This window comes from Hoplias malabaricus, chromosome 1, assembly GCF_029633855.1.
Source record: "Hoplias malabaricus isolate fHopMal1 chromosome 1, fHopMal1.hap1, whole genome shotgun sequence".
NCBI lineage: Eukaryota > Metazoa > Chordata > Actinopteri > Characiformes > Erythrinidae > Hoplias > Hoplias malabaricus.
Window position 1 is genome coordinate 5,801,025 of NC_089800.1, and position 21,640 is coordinate 5,822,664.

At 40.5% G+C, this 21,640-nt stretch overlaps 1 long non-coding RNA gene across 1 annotated transcript in view; it reads left to right on the forward strand.

Annotated features, from left to right (window-relative positions):
* LOC136696486 (uncharacterized) overlaps positions 1-21,640 on the forward strand; it is a 67,018-nt gene that overhangs the window by 1,539 nt on the left and 43,839 nt on the right. The window lies entirely within an intron of this gene.

Genomic DNA, 21,640 nt, shown 5'->3' on the forward strand with positions numbered 1-21,640 from the left:
TTATTCCACACAAGGGACTTTTTTTGCTGTCACTGGGTAATTCATCCCAGGGAGGTTAAAATTAAACTGTATATAGCAGGACTCCAACACCCCTGTCATGGTGCACACCAAGGCACTGAAGCATGGAGCAAGTGCTAAGATGGTTTATTACAAAATAAAGACTAAACACTGGAAAACAAGGACAGGAATCTAAATGTAACCCTAAAGTAGAAAAGAAAAACCTAGACTAAGAACATATTATAAGCGAGAAATCAGAACGTAAACCAAACACTTTCAACGACTCACCAGATCAGGAACAAAGACAGAGGTTTAAATACATGAGGACACTAACTCCACACATCTGTCAATTGTCAGTCACCAAGCAATGGACAATGTACAGGTGTGGGGTGGGATTAGTACAGAGGGATGGAAGCGAAAAAGCAAAACAAAAGCACATGGACAGGGAGTAAAAACAAACAAACAAATAAAGGGCCCAAGGAACAGGGGCTGAATTAGACAGCCCCCTACATCCCTAATATGATGAAGACTGTAAGCCTCTTTAAATGTCTATCCTGTAAATACCATAAGATGCAGTTCCCCAGTGTCTGTCAGCATTGCTCCTAAGGTTTGTGTATGTTTTTCTGTTTTTGGGATCATTTTGACCCAAAAATTAAGTGATAAATCTCCAAAGTTGTAATCAACAACTAATATCAGTCCAATTGCCATAATATCACAGTTTGATGAGAGACAAAAAGGTTCTAGTTGCTGGAACGCAGCTGGCACTTGGAAATTGATATAACAACCACAGAGACAGCACTGATTGGCTGAGTGAGTGAAATGTTAGCTGTCTGGAAAATTGTGTTTATTGTCGTAGATATCATTCTACACTCTCTACATGTGTTCACGTTAATTGTCCAAATAAATCAATCAGACACACACACCTTTATTCACATGATGTATAAACCGGATTCCAAAAAAGTTGGGACACTAAACAAACTGTGAATAAAAACTGAATGCAATGATGTGGAGGTGCCAACATCTAATATTTTATTCAGAATAGAACACAAATCACAGATCAAGAGTTTCAACTGAGAGAATGTATCATTTTAAGGGAAAAATATATTGTTTCAAAATTTCATGGTGTCAACAAATCCCAAAAAAGTTGGGACAAGGCCATTTTTTACCACTGTGTGGCATCCCCCCTTCTTCTTACAACACTCAGACGTCTGGGGACAGAGGAGACCAGTTTCTCAAGTTTAGAAATAGGAATTCTCTCCCATTCATGTCTAATACAGGCCTCTAACTGTTCAATCGTCTTGGGCCTTCTTTGTCGCGCCTTCCTCTTTATGATGCGCCAAATGTTCTCTATAGGTGAAAGATCTGGACTGCAGGCTGGCCATTTCAGTCCCCGGATCCTTCTCCTACGTAGCCATGATGTTGTGATTGCTGCAGAATGTGGTCTGGCATTATCTTGTTGAAAAATGCAGGGTCTTCCCTGAAAGAGATGACGTCTAGATGGGAGCATATGAACATAGTTCTCTGCATTAATGGTGCCTTTCCAGACATGCAAGCTGCCCATGCCACAAGCACTCATGCAACCCCATACCATCAGTGATGCAGGCTTCCGAACAGAGCGTTGATAACAACTTGGGTTATCCTTGTCCTCTCTGGTCCGGATGACATGGCATCCCAGTGTTCCATAAAGAACTTCAAATCGTGACTCATCTGACCACAGAACAGTCTTCCATTTTGCCACACTCCATTTTAAAAGAACCCTGGCCCAGTGCAAACGTCTGAGCTTGTGGAGCTTGCTTAGAAATGGCTTCCTCTTTGCACTGTGGAGCTTTCTGGAAGTATTCCTGAGCCCATTCTGTTGTTTCCTTGACATTGGCATTCCTGTTTGAGGTGCAGTGACGTTTAAGGGCCCGGAGATCACGAGCATCCAGTAGAGTTTTACGGCCTTGACCCTTACACACAGCAATTGTTCCAGATTCTCTGAATCTTTTGATGATGTTATGCACGGTTGATGATGATAACTTAAAAGTCTTTGCTATTTTACACTGGGTGACACCATTCTGGTATCGCTGCACTATCTTTCTGCGCAACAATGGTGGAATTGGTGATCCTCTTACCATCTTGGCTTCACTCTGAGAAGCTCTTTTTATACCCAATCATGTTGTCAATTGACCTAATTAGTGTAATTGGTCTTCCAGCTGTTCGTTATATGCTCAATTTCCTTTTTCCAGCCACTTATTGCTACTTGTCTCAACTTTTTTGGGATTTGTTGACACTGTGAAATTTTGAAAAATGTTACATTTACTCAGATTAAACTTTTGATCTGTCATCTATGTTCTAATATGAATAAATTATTGACATTTGCCATCTTCACATAATTGCATACAGTTTTTATTCACAATTTGTTTAGTGTCCCAACTTTTTTGGAATCCGGTTATACATCACGACTTGCACAGTAAGTATATTTTTTTGTACACATCCTCAATGTTTAAAATCTATGATTTGTATTGTGCATTGTGCATGTGGGTGTCTATAAGTGAAATTGTGATAGAGTGTATATAGATATCTTCACCCAAAAAAATTCTTCATACAGATTATATTTGCCAAATATCAATTATAATAATTATATAATCACCTGAGTATAAAATTTGTAATATCTTGACATTTTTTTCCACGTAGACTGCACAGATTTCTATGGGTTGATGAACCTGGCCGTTTGGGCTCTCCAAAATATCGTCTTCATATATGGGGTGCTTTATAATGGTGGCTTATGGCTCGGGGGAGTGGTAAGAGTGAACTGCTTCAAACATTAATCTGAAATTTAAAATGCCCTTTAGTGCATTTATAACATCATATACAGGGTGGGCCATTTATATGGAACACCTTACAACATGGCGGCCATTTTGAAGTCTGCCCAATAAGTTTGATGTGTCACATGACCCTCTTCCCATTGAAAAAAACAAAAGTTGGATCCAAAATGGAATTTCACAAGATAATCAATGGTGTGCTTATTAAGGTGTATCCATATAAATGGCCCACCCTCTACATCTATGATATTTGTATTATATTCATTTTGTATAAAATTACCATATTTTATTACTTTAACCCAATCAGAACAAGTTCTTGGTTATTTTTCCTAATGACACTACATTTATCTATCTGTCTATATATCTATAGAATTATGTGGTTCTGGACAATCCTGTTCCTATCAGATTTCAGACATTCATGTTCCCTATGTAATATTCATAAGTTATAAGTCATACAATCTTATTTTTTTAACAGACTGCATAAGAATACATTTCTAAACCTGATGAATGACCGTTTTCTCTTTCTCTTTATTTACAAGTTTATTGCAATTGGAATCATTTGCGTCGTCACGAAAAGGTTTTTCAGCCAATGCCTGGTGAGCCCTTCTTTTCTTTTAAAGGATGTTTTAAATGTTAATGTTAAATGTTTAATATTAAAGTCGAAGCATTCATACAGCTTCATGCTGCATTCATTGCTATTCTCCATTTGGTCAGTACGTATTTAAAGAGATGTAATTATATAATGTGCATAACCTCCATCCTGTTTATATAAGTCTGTGTATATCTCTTTCACAGGTCACCATGATGTTCTTGTTGAATCTTGCCAGTGCTGTGCTGTCCATTGCTGCTGTTGTTCACTATGCAATGGAGATTTATTATATGCTGAATTATTATTACCACTGTGATGGGTTTAATGACCGATATGGTTATGGATATGGTTATGGATATGGCTTTTACCCCACAACACCCCCTTCAGATCTGAAGAAGAAAATGATGGAGAACTGTGAGGACAACATGTACAGACAGAAGGTATTTTATTTAGACACTACACTACAAAATCATTTTGTCTTTACTTTACTTTAAAGATGCTTCAGTTTTTATAACCCACATTTTTTGATCCCAATCTCCCATATAGCCAATAACTCTCCGGCTAATGATGATTATAAATATGTAATTAGTCCTGTAATTATTGTAGCAAGATGACAATTTGTACTCACACCAAAACTGCATTGCCTAAAAAACTGGTCTTCTCCAATTAGGTGCTGAAAGGAGGAATGGACATCATGATGATCTTCTTGGGTGTAATCCTTCTCTGCCTCACCATCAGCTCATGTGTTTTGAGTCTGAAGGCTCTGTGCAAGAAGAAAGGAGATAAAATGGTATAAACGTCTATGATCTGACAGAAAATAACCATTAATCCAAATTATATATATAATCATAAATATATTTAATCAGCCACAGGGTCACACTTTTAGTGTGAGTTTCCCTTCCTTAGTTTTGCATTGGAGCTACAAGGTTAAATGAAACCCATGCAGACACAGAGAGAACACATCACACTCCTCACAGACATTCACCTGGAGGAAACCCACGCAGACACAGGGAGAACACACCACACTCCTCACAGACAGTCACCTAGAGGAAACCCACGCAGACACAGAGAGAACACACCACACTCCTCACAGACAGTCACCCGGAGGAAACCCACGCAGACACAGAGAGAACACAACACACAGACAGTCACCCTGAAGAAACCCACGCGGACATGGGGAGAACACACCACACTCCTCACAGATAGTCACCCGGAGGAAACCCACGCAGACACCGAGGGAACACACCAAACTCCTCAGACAGTCACCCAGAGGAAACCCACGCAGACACAGGGAGAACACACCACACTCCTCACAGACAGTCAGCCAGAGGAAACCCATGCAGACACAGGGAGAACACACCACACAGACAGTCACCCTGAAGAAACCTACGCGGACACTGAGAACACACCACACTCCTCACAGATAGTCACCCTGAGGAAACCCACACAGACACCGAGGGAACACACCAAACACCTCAGACAGTCACCCGGAGGAAACCCACGCAGACACAGGGAGAACACACCACACTCCTCACAGACAGTCACCCGAGCAGGAATCGAACCTACAAACTCCAGGTCCCTGGAGCTGTGTGACTGCGCCACCGTGCCGCCTCACTCACTGACAGACGTGTGTATGTGGTTTCTGACATTGTATCAAAATATTCGTAACCACAAGCTCAAAGTCTATATATTTTCTATGTTCTGAACAAACATTGGGTGAAATTGTCTAAAAGTCATTGTAGTCAGTGTCATTAGCAAAGGCACAGAGAGCTCAGTGTGGAAGTTGTGATCTGTTCTTAGAAGTAAATCCCTTCAAACATGAGGTGTGTTTTGGTTTATTTTTTACAGGATCCAGAAATCTACAAGCCCCTCGTGGAGGAAGCCCTTTCCAGTCCTGAGTGTTAGAAACACTGAGGATCCCAGCTGACAACATATATCCAGAGCTGACAACATTTCCCTTTCTTCTCTTAATATCCTCTTATCCTTTTTTTTTTATTATACATTCAGTAGCATTATTCTGGGCCAAGTAACTGCTTTCACACTGTGCTTAATGTTTAGTTGTAAACATGTAGACTTGATTCTAAAAGATTCCTTTGTGATAGCTTATTCCTGCAGCCAGAAGATAAACCTTAAGGACTTGTGTAGTTTCTTTTAGACTTCCTTATACTCATAGTGCTATGTTAGAAAACGTTTACTGTTGCATTCATATTCTTGTTGAATTAATATTTTTTACAATAAATAGTTCAACAATACAATACATGTATCAGTGGTTATTGTTTATATGTTTTCTTTGTCTTTTGTTTTTGTCTTTTTCAGTTTTCAGTGTCTCTAAAAATAATAGAAACAAGGCAGCCCCTTAAATCATTTTTAATTGAGCTCTTGATTGATAAATAATTATATTAGCTCTTTTTTTCTCTTCCTTCTTTCCTACATTCTTTTTTTTGTACTGTTCATTGTACTGTTCATCCTCGTGTGTCTTTTTCTAATGGTTGAATATTCATAACATACAAAAATACAGTCACAACAGCGCCGCCCTGTGGCTATATGACTATTGAAACCGCAGCCCGCCTTGTGTCGGGAAAGCTGCAATAATTCCTTATACTGCGGCTCCATCTTGTGGTTGTAACGCTGTATAAAAGGCTGTCGTTTATGGGCTGAAGATAGTTAAGGGAAAAAAAGCGCTTCGTTGAGAGGAATTAATCCTCTTTTGTGGCAAAGCTGCCAGGTCAATTTAAGTTGACAGAAAGTATTAGAGAAAATGAAGTGGGAAAAGTGGATAAAAGACAATTGTTGTGTGATATTTTAGAAAGAAAGTGTCAAACCTTCTATCATTTAAAATCAACAAATAGTGGATAGATACATGCAGGGTGTTGTGTAACAAAATATTCCCTAAATAATTTTTTATCCTTAATTTATCCCATATTTCTGGTTGTACATATTGCATACAAAAATTCAGATTAAGAAAAATTCAGATTAACAAATTGATTTTTGGTTGTTTTGTGGTTGTTTTGATAGTAAACAGAATGGTTTTTGGATCTATAGAACAGAGAGTGTGACAGTGTTCACCATGACCTCTGAACCCAAAAGCAAATGGCCACTGATTTTCCAGCTTCTCAGGGCCTTATGCTGCAGTCCGGTCTGCTCCGTCTCTCACACCCTGAAACAGCAGCTGGGCAAAATTAACACGGCTCTGGGGGTAGGACACTACAGGTACCCTGCACTATGGATATCACCTTTATTCCTGCTTTTTTTCTTTATTGTGTATCCTCCACAGTGAGACTTAGATATCGATAACACACAGCGTCACTGAGGCAAAGCACAACTCTCAAGAAGCAACAGCACCTCCTTGTGGCAGGTTTTCAGCCTGTTTAACCAGAGCGAGAGAGAGAGGTATTTAGTTAGTGAGAAAGTTAGTTACATACCCGGTCTATGAGGTGCTTTGTCTTATCTACTTTATGTAATAAATGTAAGAAAAGTAACTGTTTTTAATTTCATAGCACAGCTTGTTTCAGAGAATATGGTCCTTCAAAATAAGAGTCCTTCTGCTATCATATACACATGTTCACAAAGTGACACTTTTGTCAATTAACAAATTTTTTAATTCACCAACCAATTTGCACTAGACCTATGAGGCTAATGGAAGTTTATTTACAGAAAGCAAAAAGGCTGGGCACTGACAAAATTTATAATTACTGCGATAAATCTTTGAAAAGTCATACATTTTGTACTTGTTTAAAAATAGATTCTGATTGCCAGATAAGAACAAGTGCTGTGAGTTGTATGATGTCCAATATTTAAACTTCATTTCTAATTATTCTGATAGTGACATAACTATATAAAATATAGTTCATTTGGACTGCTGTATTTGAGAATATTTTTACAATACACTAAAAAGAATGAAAATTACAAATAATCAGCACCTTCAAATTTGTTCTGTTTGGTTATCCATGGCAAAATTTAATCACCCAAAATGTCAGGACTGAGCAGACTGACGGAGGCAGACGTACTTGCTAAAACACAGTGACTTTATTGAAACACAAGATAACCAAACAGAAAGAGACTAACATAACAGACAGAATACTTAAAAAAAAGACTGAGACAGAGAGACTTGGACAGAAGGACAATACATGGAGTGAACTAAACTGAGATACAGATACAGACAAACCTGGACTGAGATAACTAAACAGACAGAGAGAACTAGAAACATAGACTGACACTAGACAGAGAGCTGAACAGAAAACTAAACTGATACATGGACAAGGAGAACTAAACAGACAACCTAGACAGAAAGCTAAAGCAGACTAAACTTAAACACAGAAATAAACAGAGTAAACTTGGACACAGGGCTAAACAGAGAAAAGACACAAACAGACATGAGACAAGAGAGATACAAAGACTGCCATGTTGGGCATGAGAAACAGACAAGACAGACCAGAGAGCACAGAACAAAGGTGGAATGACCAATAAATAGGAAGTGACACATCCATCCATCCATCCATTATCTGTACCGCTTATCCAATTTAGGGTCGCGGGGGGTCCAGAGCCTACCTGGAATCATTGGGCGCAAGGCGGGAATACACCCTGGAGGGGACGCCAGTCCTTCACAGGGCAACACAGACACACACACATTCACTCACACACTCATACCTACGGACACTTTCGAGTCGCCAATCCACCTGCAACGTGTGTTTTTTGGACTGTGGGAGGAAACCGGAGCACCCGGAGGAAACCCACGCTGACACGGGGAGAACACACCAACTCCTCACAGACAGTCACCCGGAGCGGGAATCGAACCCCCAACCTCCAGGCCCCTGGAGCTGTGTGACTGCGACACTACCTGCTGCGCCACCGTGCCGCCGGAAGTGACACAAAGGAACTTAAATACACGACACTGACAAGGGACACCTGGAACAGATAACGAAGGGGCAGGATTACAAATAACACTGACGAGGACACTGACAAGGAGAAGGAACAAAGGCGGGACAAGGGCAGAAACATGAACAATAACAGAGCCATGTCTGCCAACAGTGGTTCCACGTGGCCTCCTGAAAAAAATTTGGTTTGTTGCTAATTAAAATTCTTAAACTGTAGAATGATAAAAAAAATTATTTCTGTTATTAGTAATATCTTAAAGACCCATATATTTTTGTCTTTCATACTGGGCCTATGAGAAGTTTATATAATTTTAAAACTTTGGGTTTCAATGTATAGATTGTAAGGATGGTATAAGGAATTTTGATAAATGTATTAAGATTTACAGCACTGTTAATTGCACATATTTTTAAACATAATTTACGATGTAATATGGAGTAGTACAAATATAATGTAAATGAATAGTGTAGTTCAAACCATGCTTGATTTACCTCAAGTTGAATAATTAGTTTAACTTCTTACTTGGTAATTATTTTGTAATTTTAATTGGCTCCAAAACTCTCTTAAATGTGTAGTTTCTACTTCTTTACATTGACAAATGGAAACAAATGAAAGCACATAACTGCAGCATTCTTTCCATCCCACCTTAAATAATGAGTTTCTATTACAGGTGCCAGTTTCAAGTGGTCTGAGACCAGGGATCAACAAGCAGTTTCCAGACAAAGGCAGATATCTGAAGCGCTTTGGTCAATACCACAGGCATGTCTGTGTGTTTTTGTGCCTTTGTCAGTGCTGGGCTCGTCCTTTCTCTTTCTCTCAGCCCTGCTTTAGTCGGATTATGTTTGGAGTGAATCACTGTGTTCCAGGTAGTGTCCCTCGAGGCCTGGACCTTAACACAGCTAGAACCACTCAGCTGAAAAATTGTTTAGATCATTAAGTGGTTCTTCAATTGTATTGCTCCAGATTGGGTTTCATTAACACAAAGATGAACTTTACAGTGGCAAACTCGTGTGTTTGAGAAAATGGATCTAGTGAGTGTTCCTTTTCCTTTATCACATGCATCTAGCTGCTCGTTACATTTTGTTAGCAATGGCAGCACCCACAGTGTATAACATGCCTTTGTTTTGCGTTCCTACAGTCGAAATAGTTGTGTTGCAAAACCTTTTGTGCTAAATGTCTCTATAAGAAAGAGATATTAGGCTTTAAGTCTTTATTAATAACTGCAAAATAAGTGAATCATAAGTTAATCTGATTGCTGTTGTCTCACATTCACACATTGCCTCCAATCCATCATATGATCCTTGTTTACATTCAGGCTGCGTGAAAGAAGCAACATTTGCTCAAATACTGTGACTGGAAGTACATAATTATTTCATAAAAAACTACTCCATCCCACCACACTCCACTTATACAATAAAATGTTTTGATAACCCATCAGTAAGGGCAATGACAGACTAAACAATGCACTTTCAGAAGAGTCTTTAGATAAGCTTTCGTCAGAGCATATGAATGAGTATTTTTTTTAAAAAAGGGCTTTGTTTCCCTGCTAATGCATCGTTCAGAACAGGATTACACTCTCACCCACCCAAATATAGACCAAGAGCCAAACCAAGTGTTGTATCTGATATTTAGTACTGTTGTTTTGCACAGGAGCTGCAAGGCTAGCATAGCTAACTACTGTAGCCAAGGTAAGAAATAGAAATGTTTAAATTGCTTATTAGTTATTAGTATTGTCTAAATCATTCACTGACCTAAAATGTCAGTGGGCTATGTGAACAAATCATATTTATGAAAGAGTTATTCTGGCCTGATTAAAAGAATCTCTTAAGCTATTTCACCAGGGTAGCATCTTCACCACTGCCAAGGGCCCACACAGCACCGATGCTGCTCCAAAGCTAGCTGTGCTTTCTGTGGTATAGGTCAAGTCTTGTCCAAATGTTCATGTCTTAAAAAACATAATTTAGATTTTAGATTTTACCTGGCTCTGACACTTTTCAGCCAGATTAGCATTAGCATTCAAGAAGAAAATCTTGGTCAGTTTCAATCATGCATGCATTCATTATCTGTAACTTCCTCACTGTGGAAGGGTGTTGGGTCTGGAACCTACGCAGAGACATTGGGCATGAGGTATCACTTCATCGCAGGGCATCACACACTCACCCCGTCGCTCAAACATACCTACAGGCAATTTTACATTTGCACATTTTTCTCATCCTATCTAAACAGTTCTGTGTTAAATGGGGTAAGGGCCTGTTCCTTTAAATAAATTGGAGCCAGAGATCACCCCACCCTCAGAAACACTGCAGCAAGAGGCAATCAAACAAAAGCCATTTTTCCTGAGTTTTCTCACTTATCTGCTGTAGTTGTGCTTGTTTTATGCTGACACTCTTTTTTGAGACTTTTGCGAGAATGTCTTTGTGTTACAATTTTACTGACTTCCTTAATGTAATCACACATGTGCCTGAGCTTTTCATAATATATCAACCCAGCCTCACACTCAATTGTGATATAGGCACATATATAGTAGGGTGACCAGATCTGAGATGGTGAAAAAGAGGACGCATGTCTCCGGGGGGGGCTACTGACTACCAAACAAGGACTACTGACGTGCAAACTGACCAATTAAATGTTTACAGAGAAGGTTATTGACCAATAACGGTAGCGCTACAGTCAGACCGTCCAATCAGAAGATTGTAGGCTACTTCACCATGCCCCCTTCTCACTCAAACGAACCAATTGGAGAAGGGGAGGGCGGGACTAGTTTGTGAACGAAACTTCTTGAAATTCTATGTAAGCTCTAGAAAAACAAAATCCTGGACGTCTGTGAAATTCCGCCCGGATATTTTTTTAGGTGTAAAAAAGAGGACATGTCCGGGTGAAAGAGGACGTCTGGTCACCCTAATATATAGGGGACTGCAATTCGTGACATACTCCCATATTTTCGACATTTTATGTGACAATATCACAATCATAAGTGTATGGGTAATTACCATAGAAACAGTATGCGACAGTAACACAAAAACTCTTCCTCATTAAAGGCGTCATTCCTCATATAACATAGAAAAAGGCATAATGCGAATTACATAACATAGGTTCTTATTCCAACAAAAGCATAAAATATTTGATTATACTTCTTCCCCTAAGCAATGCTTATTATTGGTGTCCTATTTTAGCTTTAACTCTAGCGAGAACATTTCTTTCATTTACGTTATTTTGACTAATTTTCAAAAGATTAATACTGAAAAGGACATTTCTCTAGCCATTATTTGCGTCAATATTTTAGCAAATAATGGATTAGCAATGTTATATTTTCCGTAAATAAAAATATGACTGGTATTAACGGATGGTAATGATGCCTTAATGAGGAGTTACTGTGTTACTGCCGCATAACACGGCGCACGGATATGACGGTTTGTTTGGTAATTACCCATACACTTAGAATTGTGATATTGTCACATAAAATTTCGGGAATATGTGACTATATCACGAGTTGGTGTGAGACCGGGTTGAATATATGCTCTTTAAAGGGAGTGAATACTGAGGAGAGGACTATGTTTGAAGCACATCCACTTGTAATCTTATTTGGAGAAATGGTCACTTGGTCCAGATAATTATTAAAAGCTTTTATTTTTGAGAAAAAAAGTAGAAAACCAATCTCAATTCTGACCTCAGGTATACTAAATAACATTCTCTATGCATTCTAATTCACATTAGGAGTCACACAGTAGATCTCTCGTCTCTCTTTTTATTTTTTTTATTTTTTAATAGAGAATACATGATTAAAATGAATACAACCTTTCTGAGTTCTGTGTAGTTACTGAATAATAAGCCTCAGGATGTAAAAAGCTTTGGGCTTTAATTTCAGCTGAGTACTGATGCCTTGGCCTTCTGTTTTGAAATGAGTCTGGCATTGTCTGTTGGAATATTGAAGTCACACATAGTAAAGACAACTGAGACTGTACAAGGTCCAAAATTTCCCTCTGAGGTGGAAAAATAACTACTTTAATCAGAATCCCTTTAAATTATTCCTTACATATTTTTCCTTACACACGATTCTCAAACAGGTCACACTGTAAATGCATTAAGCTCTAAGTATTTGACACTGTTTTAATATAAATCAAAATGCAGAAACCTGTTTATATAATAAAAGTCATAGGCTCCTGATCATGTGGAGAATAAAGTTGATGAGCAGCATGGAAGGTCAGATTTCAATATGATGGTAAATTAGCCCTTATTAAATTCCATATCTTATTTCCTAGACTGTACAGATGAACTACATTTCCATTTAACTGAACATTGCTCGTGTGCAGCTGATTCTGGAAACAAAGGCCACTTCCAAACTTCCCCTCTGCGTTGGGAAAACCCCTGGTGCCATCTTGAAGGGCATTCCAGTTTCTAAAAGTGGTGAAAGAATATTGTAACAGTGGCCATTTAAACACTCAGGATGTAGATTCATGAGTAGGAGTTCATAAAGCTAGTATTTAGATGTACCATGTCCTGAGATGCATTTTGATTTTTCATCTCTGACCTAGAGCTACTGACGTTGCATGTAGTTTATGCTAACTTTAGTCTCTCTCACACACAGATGGAGAGTGTGATATCTAACCTAGCCACACTGGCATGATTCAGTTAGCTGCATTCTAACTGGCTGTCCACACCTCTATTTATACACAATTCTCTACATTGTTTTTGTGATGATTCTTCTACACATCATGCCAAAATAGCAAGCTTGTCATAGGTATATTTGGCAAGTCAGTCAAATGTGCTTTTCCTGCAATAATAATAAGTTTGGTAAACCAAACTGTTATTGTCAGGTTCAAGAAGGTATAGCTTTCTGAAATCAGATGCTAACATTACCCATGTAGCATGTTAAATGTCAGTGTACACAGATTTGCACTTCAAACTTATGGACATGATGTTGGTCATACTTTACTGTGGCTGTGTATTTATAAACTTTTTTGTGTCTTTGTGGTAGAGTAAAGTTTAACTTAATATAGCAGCTCCACAGGCCACCGTTCCTGTTCGTAATTACATAGGGAGAAGGGTGTTTCTCTCAATGGAGAACCACATCTGTTCATTTATGTCTGCAGCCAGTGAAGTAAACTCTGGCCAAAAGCAATCATAAAATAATCTTACCTGCAATACAGAATGTACTGGAAGTGGTGTCTAATATAACATTTTACACTGACATTTACACTCATATTAGGGCTCTGATGATTACTCGGGTGTACTTGATTGTTCTACAATAAAAGACTGTAGTACATCTGTTGGTCAGAAAGCAAACATGGAGGATAGAGGGTCCATGTAGTTCTTGGAACTGGGAAAAGGGAAAACAAGGAATGACTCTTTTTCACATCTCATACTGCACAGATTCACATGTTGGTTTGCGAATGTGCAAGTTTTATACGAGTGTGTGAATGTGTTTTGCATAATATTTACCGCTGCAACTGGAGCAAAACTGTGAGACTATGATATTTTTGTACTTGTGTGTGTAGAACTGGATTTGTGCAGCTGCAGTGAAGAGTTTGTGAAGGTGTAACTGTTAAGCTGTACTTGAGGGAGAGGGAAAAAACCTACAGGTTTGCAACTCCTGAAGTGATTTTTTCTGTGACTTCAAATTTACACGTGTGACAATTTTCTACAACTTCAAATCTCACTGTCACAGGTGCCCAGGAGTTTTGCACAAAATAAACCTCCATAGGTGTTGGGGGGTTGAGGGTGCCTGCCACCGCTACTGAAAGAAAATTCTAGAGGAAAAACTGAAATTGTTTTGTACATTTGTGTTTTTCATATTTTAATACACTGTTATAAATAATTTATGAATAATATATATGAAAAGGGAGACTGGCCCTTAAGAATTTGATATGATCCAGATTGGCCCCTTTGAAAAAGATTTGGACACCCCTTCCTTGGAGTATGACATGTTTCTTTAAACCAATAAAAAGAAAATCTATTGATGGCCAATTACATGACTTACCCTTATTCCCGTTTGGTGCATATTTTAAGGTGTCCCCAATATACTCTATTGTCCCTTTAAATGCCAGGGGAGTTGGGAGTCAGGAGCTTCACCTTGATTGGCTGTAGAGCGAGGCAACCTCCCTCATACCCCGTCCTGTATTTAAATGGCATCCGTGGGGGAAATGCATCTAGTAAAAGAAATCTAAGCTTGAAAACATGTTTATTGTCTTGGCCATTGTTTGTTGAACTTGAGGCTGCCAAATAAAACTGCTTGAGTCATCTCTCACAACTTCTGGGTCTGTTAGTTGCTGAAAACTAATGCGTTCTGCTGAAATATGGGTCTCTGTTGGCCCCTCCCTCCTTTTGTGCGCATCGCCATAACTCTGCCTGACTGGTCTAAAGACTTGGTTGACGTGTCGTTGGAAAGCCGAGAGACTAAACTACATGGTTGTATGTTTCTCACAAGCTCAGCTCTCATCCTCAGCTTTCAATGTGTACCTTATCTCAAACATTGATGTAAAACACGTATGTAAGAAAACGTTAAAAGGATGTTCATGTAACGTTCAAATGGAACGTGGGGGATCATTTTATTTATTTTTTTATTATTTATTGTACTTTTTTTCCCAATACTCTTTACACAAACATGAGGATTACTAACAAACAGTTTGATGGAAATATTCAAATTTAGTCTTGTTTTGAAGTCAAAGTGAACTTTAATGTCATTTAGACAATGCACAGCAGTGCTCAGCTAAAAGATATTACGTTTCTCTAAACCCCAATGTGTTATTCAAAATAAGACAATACAGGAGGTCCTCGGGTTACGTCAGCCCAGAGTTACGATGTTTTGTGGTTACGACACATCTGCCATTTACTGTATAAAGCCTTGTTTCAACCTAAGTGGTTTTGCGTCGTAAACGTCATAACGCAAACTTCATGTTTGGTGTGCGCAGCAGAAGAATACATGGTTACGTGGCTCGGGACCAAGGAGGACGGCGTCACCCCAGTCGCATTGTACGCCATTTTTGCTTGCTGCTACGTCGTGCTCTCTTACGTGTGCACGTGTGTGTTTGATTTTGTGAACCTTTTTCCCTTCATTTGCACTTGGCTCCCAAGCATAAGGCAGACTCTTCTGATGGCCGTGCATTGAAGAAGAGGGAAGCCATCACCATGGAAGTGAAATTAGATATCATAAAGCGATTCGATACATGGGGGAAACAATGACAAACATTGGCTGGTCGCTTGGACTTAGTTGTTTGACTGTCGCTACGATTATCAAGGATAAAGATCGCATCCTTGAACATGTGAAAGGATCTGCTCCTATGAAATCGACAGTGATAACCAAGCAGCGTAGTGGATAAGTGCTTACAGTATGTTATTTACGTACAGTATGTACGTATGTTCTGACTTCGGTTTACGATGCGACGGAGAAATGGATCAACGTCTTAAGTCGAGAACCCCCTGTACATAATTTATATAGACATACTACAATCAACCATAGACAATACAACATAGAGCTACACAGAATAAAGCACTATAACTATGAAATTAAATAATAGCAGCAAAGAATGGCAGTGTGTATCAATATATAGGTATATTCTATATGCATAGAATGTAATATACATATGAAAGTAAATGGGTCATGTTCCGAACCTCCATTGTTGAGGCGGCTGAGCGGAGCTGTGGCTGCAAGGTTGTCGGTGCCTGTCGGGGTGGCAATCCCCGCACTCGGTGGTGGACGCCTCGGGTGAGGGGGGCTGTCAAGCTGAAGAAAGTGTTCTATCATGCCTGGTTGGCTCAGGGGACTCCGGAGGCAGCCAACAGGTACCAAGGAGCCAAGCGGTTCGCGGCTTTGGCTGTCGCTGAGGCAAAAACTCTGTGTGAGAGGAGTTCGGTGAGAACATGGAAAACGACTTTCGGTCGGCTCCGAGAAGTTTCTGGCAAACCATCAGGCGACTCAGGAGGGGAAAGCAGTTTTCCACCAACACTGTATATGGTGGGGCTGGGGAACTGTTGACCTCGACTGGGGACGTCATTAAGCGGTGGAAGGAATACTTCGAGGATCTTCTCAATCCCACCGACACGTCTTCCACAGAGGAAGCAGAGCTTGGGGACCCCGGGGGGGGGGGCTCGTCTATCACTGGGGCTGAGGTGGCCGAGGGAAACTCCTTGGCGGTAGGGCCCCGGGGATGGATGAGGTTCGTCCCGGGTTCCTCAAGGCCCTGGATGTTGTGGGGCTGTCCTGGCTGACACGTCTTTGCAACATCACGTGGACATCGGGGCAGTGCCTCTGGACTGGCAGACTGGGGTGGTGGTTCCCCTTTTTAAAAAGGGGGATCGGAGGGTGTGTTCCAAATATAGGGGGATCACACTCCTCAGCCTCCCCGGTAAGGTCTATGCGGGGGTACTGGAGAAGAGAGTCCGACTGATAGTTGAACCTCGGATCCAGAAGGAACAATGCGGATTCCATTGAGATTGAGATATGCGGACCAGCTTTTTACCCTCGCTAGGATCCTGGAGGGTGCATGGGAGTTTGCTCAACCAGTCTACATGAGTTTTGTGGATCTGGAGAAGGCATTCGACCGTATCCCTCGGGGTATTCTGTGGGGGGTGCTCAGGGAGTATGGGGTACTGGGCTCTTTGCTACGAGCTATCCAGTCCCTGTACAAACAGAGCAGGAGTCTGGTTTGTATGGCTGGCAGTAAGTCCGACTGGTTTCCAGTCGGAGTTGGACTCCGTCAGGGCTGCCCGTTGTCACCGGTTCTGTTCATAACTTTTATGGACAAAATTTCTCGGCATAGCCAAGTGGCGGAGGGTGTCCAGTTTGGTGGTCTTAGGATTCCATGTCTGCTTTTTGCAGATGATGTGGTCTTGTTGGCTTCATCGAGCCAGGACCTCCAGTTTGCAGCTGAGTGTGAAGCGGTAGGGATGAGGATCAGCACCTCCAAGTCCGAGTTCATGGTACTCAGTCGGAAAAGGGTGGAGTGCTCTCTCCAGGTTGGAAGTGAGATCCTGCCTCAAGTGGAGGAGTTTAAAAACCTCTGTGTCTTGTACACGAGTGAGGGAAAGATGGAGCGTGAGATTGACAGGCGGATCGGTGCAGCGTCAGCAGTAATGCGGGCTCTGTACCAGTCCGTTGTGGTGAAGAGAGAGCTGAGCAGAAAAGCAAAGCTCTCGATTTACCGTTCAATCTACGTCCCAACTCTCACGTATGGTCACGAGCTTTGGGTAGTGACCGAAAGCACGAGATCGCGGGTACAAGCGGCTGAAATGAGTTTTCTCCGCAGGATGTCTGGACTCTCCCTTAGAGACAGGGTTAGGAGCTCGGACATCCGGGAGAGACTCGGAGTGGAGCTGCTGCTCCTCCACGTCGAGAGGAGCCAGTTGAGGTGGTTAGGGCATCTGGTTCGGATGCCTCCTGGACGCCTTCCTGGTGAGGTGTTCAGGGCATGTCCAACGGGGAGGAGGCCCCGGGGCAGACCAAGAACACGCTGGAGAGACTACTGGTCTGCAGCTGTGCTGTACTGTACCAGACAGAGAGGTTCCAAGTCAGGATGCTCTCAATTGTGCCCTCCGCAGCCTTCGCAGAAAGTGGAGGCGCTGCTGTGCCATCTTGATCAGAGAGGTACTGTGTTTTGTCCAACTGAGATTGTCTGTAATATGAACGCCAATAAACTTGGTGCTGTTGACAGATTCCACGGTGCTGCCGTGGATTGTGAGTGGATTGTGTACCGTGTGTTTTCTACTGAAGTCAATTGTGATTTCTTATGTTTTGTCGACATTCAGTAGCAGGTTGTTCTTGTTACACCAGTCCACCTGTTGGTTCACTTCATCTCAGTATGCCACCTCATCATTGTTGTTAATGAGGCTCACCAATGTTGTGTCGTCTGAAAACTTGATGATATGGTTGGAACTATACTTTGCGCAACGGTCGTGAGTCATCAGGGTAAACAACAGGGGACTCAAAATACAACCCTGAGGAACTCCAGTGTTCATGCTGATTGTTTGAGAGGTGTTCTTTCCCACTCTTACTGTGCGGGGTCTATTGTAGAGAAAGTTCAATATCCAATAGCATAGTGGTGTGTTGATGGGAGTTTTTTTTTATCAAGTGCTGGGGGATGACTGTATTAAATGCGGAGCTGAAGTCAATGAAGAGCATCCGTAAACATGAGTTTTTTGCTCCAGATGAGTCAGGCTCAGGTGAAGTACTACTGATATGGTATCATCTGTTGACCGGTTTGGGCGATATGCAAATTGCAGTGTGTTGAGTGTAGAAGGGAGATTCACTGTAATGATCTTTGACCAGCCTTTCAAAGCACTTCATTATGATGGGGGTGAGTGCAATCGGACGGTAGTCATTAAGGTGCCATTTTGGCAACCTTGTGATTGTCATTGCAGTTAGCATACTACACGGATCAGAGCATTTGATTAAATACTGCGTATTAATCATATGTGGCCCACATCTAAAAATAAAAGACAATACTGGTAACTGTCTGGAAATCAATGTAAAAAATGTTAAATAAATAGAATCATTCTTTTAACTTGTTAAATGTCATACAGTTATAGGTAAGCTCTATATTGTAATATTTTAGAATATTGATGTAATGACTGGGACACGAACGACAGAAATGATTATGATAAATAGGGTTAATAAGGAGACAGTGCTGTGCTGAAGGGAGGAAATTGTTATTTAAGTTTTTGAAGATGACTGGACTGAAATGACAGCTTTAAAATGAATGAACCCTGAATGAGAAAACGGAAGGTGGCAGAAGCGAACCGCTGTAAAAACACAGAAGAAGAAGATGATGAAGATTCACGCTCTTTTCTGTGACCGCAGCGCGCGAGCAGTTCTCACCAGCCTTAGGGAATGGCTTTATCCCATATGTATTTCAATTGAACTTTATATTTTTGGATACATATGTATTTTTGTATCGCCCAAATGTAGTTAACATCGTTAATGTTATGTACGTTATTCTATCAAATATTGAATCTTTTTTTTTTCTAATGACAAACTTTAGCTAACCTGTTTAACTCTAGCTAGCTCTTTTTTTTCCTCTGACATAGAAAACATTTGAATGACATGACAATCGCTCATACATGAGTTATTTTAACTTGAGTAATTATGTGGTTTGATGGCGTATTTTACAAGACGATGTGAGCATTTTTGTGGGTTTTTATGGCACCCAGAACCGCATACCTCAGTATAAGAAATAAAATAAGAAATACAACTGCTTAAAAACATTAAGAAGACATAAGGTACTAACTAAGTAGGTTAAAATACATTCTCAATCTCAGTGCTGGTTTTTGGTGTAATGTAATGTTATAAATATATAATTCCACATACATTAATCCTTTGTTAGGGAGTAGCAGTGATGAGGGGGGTATAGAAATAAACTATTACAACTGATAATGAGCCAGATCTGGGCAGAGTCTGGCACTAATGGTGTGCTTCTGGCTCAAACTCGGCCTTGGTCCGTTTATTGTGATTTAGTTATGGCCTGCCAGAATCATTTGAGCCGCAACACTCAGTCACAACACTCGGCCGAGTCTGGGCCGAGAGTTTCCCAGACTCGGGCCAGAACTATCGGCCCACTCTATGGCCGTACATCACAGCCGAGACAATGTCAACTCTGCGTGCCGGCATTGGGCTGAGTGTTTTTGTTCCAGTGTGCGTGATTCGGCCTGAGTGTGGGCCAATACAATATTGCTAGCTAGGACTGATGTAAAACATGTATGTAAGAAAACGTTAAAAGAACGTTCATGTAATGTTCACATGGAACGTTTCAGACTAACACTGGGATAACTTTTATCAATGTCTAATAATGTTTAAGGAACGTTCCATTGACGTTACTGTAAGAACATTTTCTTCTAACATTAGGGGAACCTTCAAATAACATTAGCCATAGTGGTGGGAACGTTCCCTGTTAGCTGGGTTCAGGCACACCCCATGATCCAAACAGAAAAACCTGCACTAGCCAGCCAACAGGCTTTTACAATACCCAGACTTTAAAGTGAGAATTCCACTAATTTTTCAAATTTTCAGCATATTTTAGTCGTTGAGGTGTAAACGTGGTCATGCAGAGTGGTTTCATGTGAAGTAGTTCACTGCAGAGAAACTTACCAACGCAGATTGCTTCACAGTGGTATTGATAGGAACCAGAGATCAGTATATTTGTAACACTTTTATTGCTAGACCTCCACCTAGTGCCTGACTGACCTGACCACAGGTTAATTTTCCCACATACCGGTGTGCTTAGGGGTAATTTTAGATGATACAGGCAGTCTAACATGGCCTTTATAATGACACCTGTACCAATGCTCTCTATAACTATCTTGGACCCAGCTGCTTCAAGTTCAACCCATGTTGGACTCACTAAGGTGAGTTGGCTGGGGAATAAACTTGTTTATTATTCAAAACAACACATGCTTTTCTGTGTTTTGTATGCAATGTTGTAATGAAGGTAGCGGTAAATATGCGTAAACCTGCTTAAAGCGAGGTCGTCGATACGGAAAACCCGCGTGGGTCACTAGGCGACGCTATGGTGAAGGTGTTGACTGCTAAGCTGTTGGTAGTGGGATGTTAAGAGAGCACTCTTCCACAGCAGTTTGCATTGGACTCTATGGAGCTCCGTAGGCCATGAATGGAAAACGAAACATTTTGAATTCCACCTTTAAAAACAATTCAACCTTAAGAAACCTAGAATTGTAGTGAGATGTCCACATCGCAGGCCAAAAGAGTCTTAAAAGCAAAAAAAGATGGCCAATACATTTTAAATACCACCTTAAGAAACCCACAGTTGTATTGAGACGTCCACCTTTAAAAATGACCACTTGAAATAAAGCTTAAAATGTTGAAAAGACAGCCAGTATATTGTGAATGAGGTATTCTAAAAAAATTCCACCTTAAAAATCCTGGATAATTAAGACGTCCCCCTTAAAAATTACCTTTAAAGTGTTAGAGACTGCCTATGTCCTTCACACCTCTCCCCCTCAGTTTTTGCCTCTGCCTCTGAAAATCTGCCTGCCGACCCGCTCTTAAAATACATTGAGCTCTATGGGAGTAAAACCCTCCCAAGTGTCAAACAAAAATTCATAACTCAAGAACGGTATTCTCAAACGGTCTGAAACTTACAAGTTTAAGAAAGGGGAAATTTATCTACCATTTAAAATTTAAAGTTTAAGGAAGTTATGGTGAAATGATCGGCAGAAAATTGAAAAAGAAAAAAAATAATTTCAATGCGTTACTATGGGAGCGTACCCACCCTCCAAACAAATGCTTATAGCTCGGAAAGATTTCCCCACATCACTTAACCGTATATACCGTTGTGACAAGGAGAGTCTGGGGATCGATATGGTATAAAAAATATGCAGATTAAGTGAGAATTGAGCATATTATGATGACTTAAAAACAGGAGAAAAATTT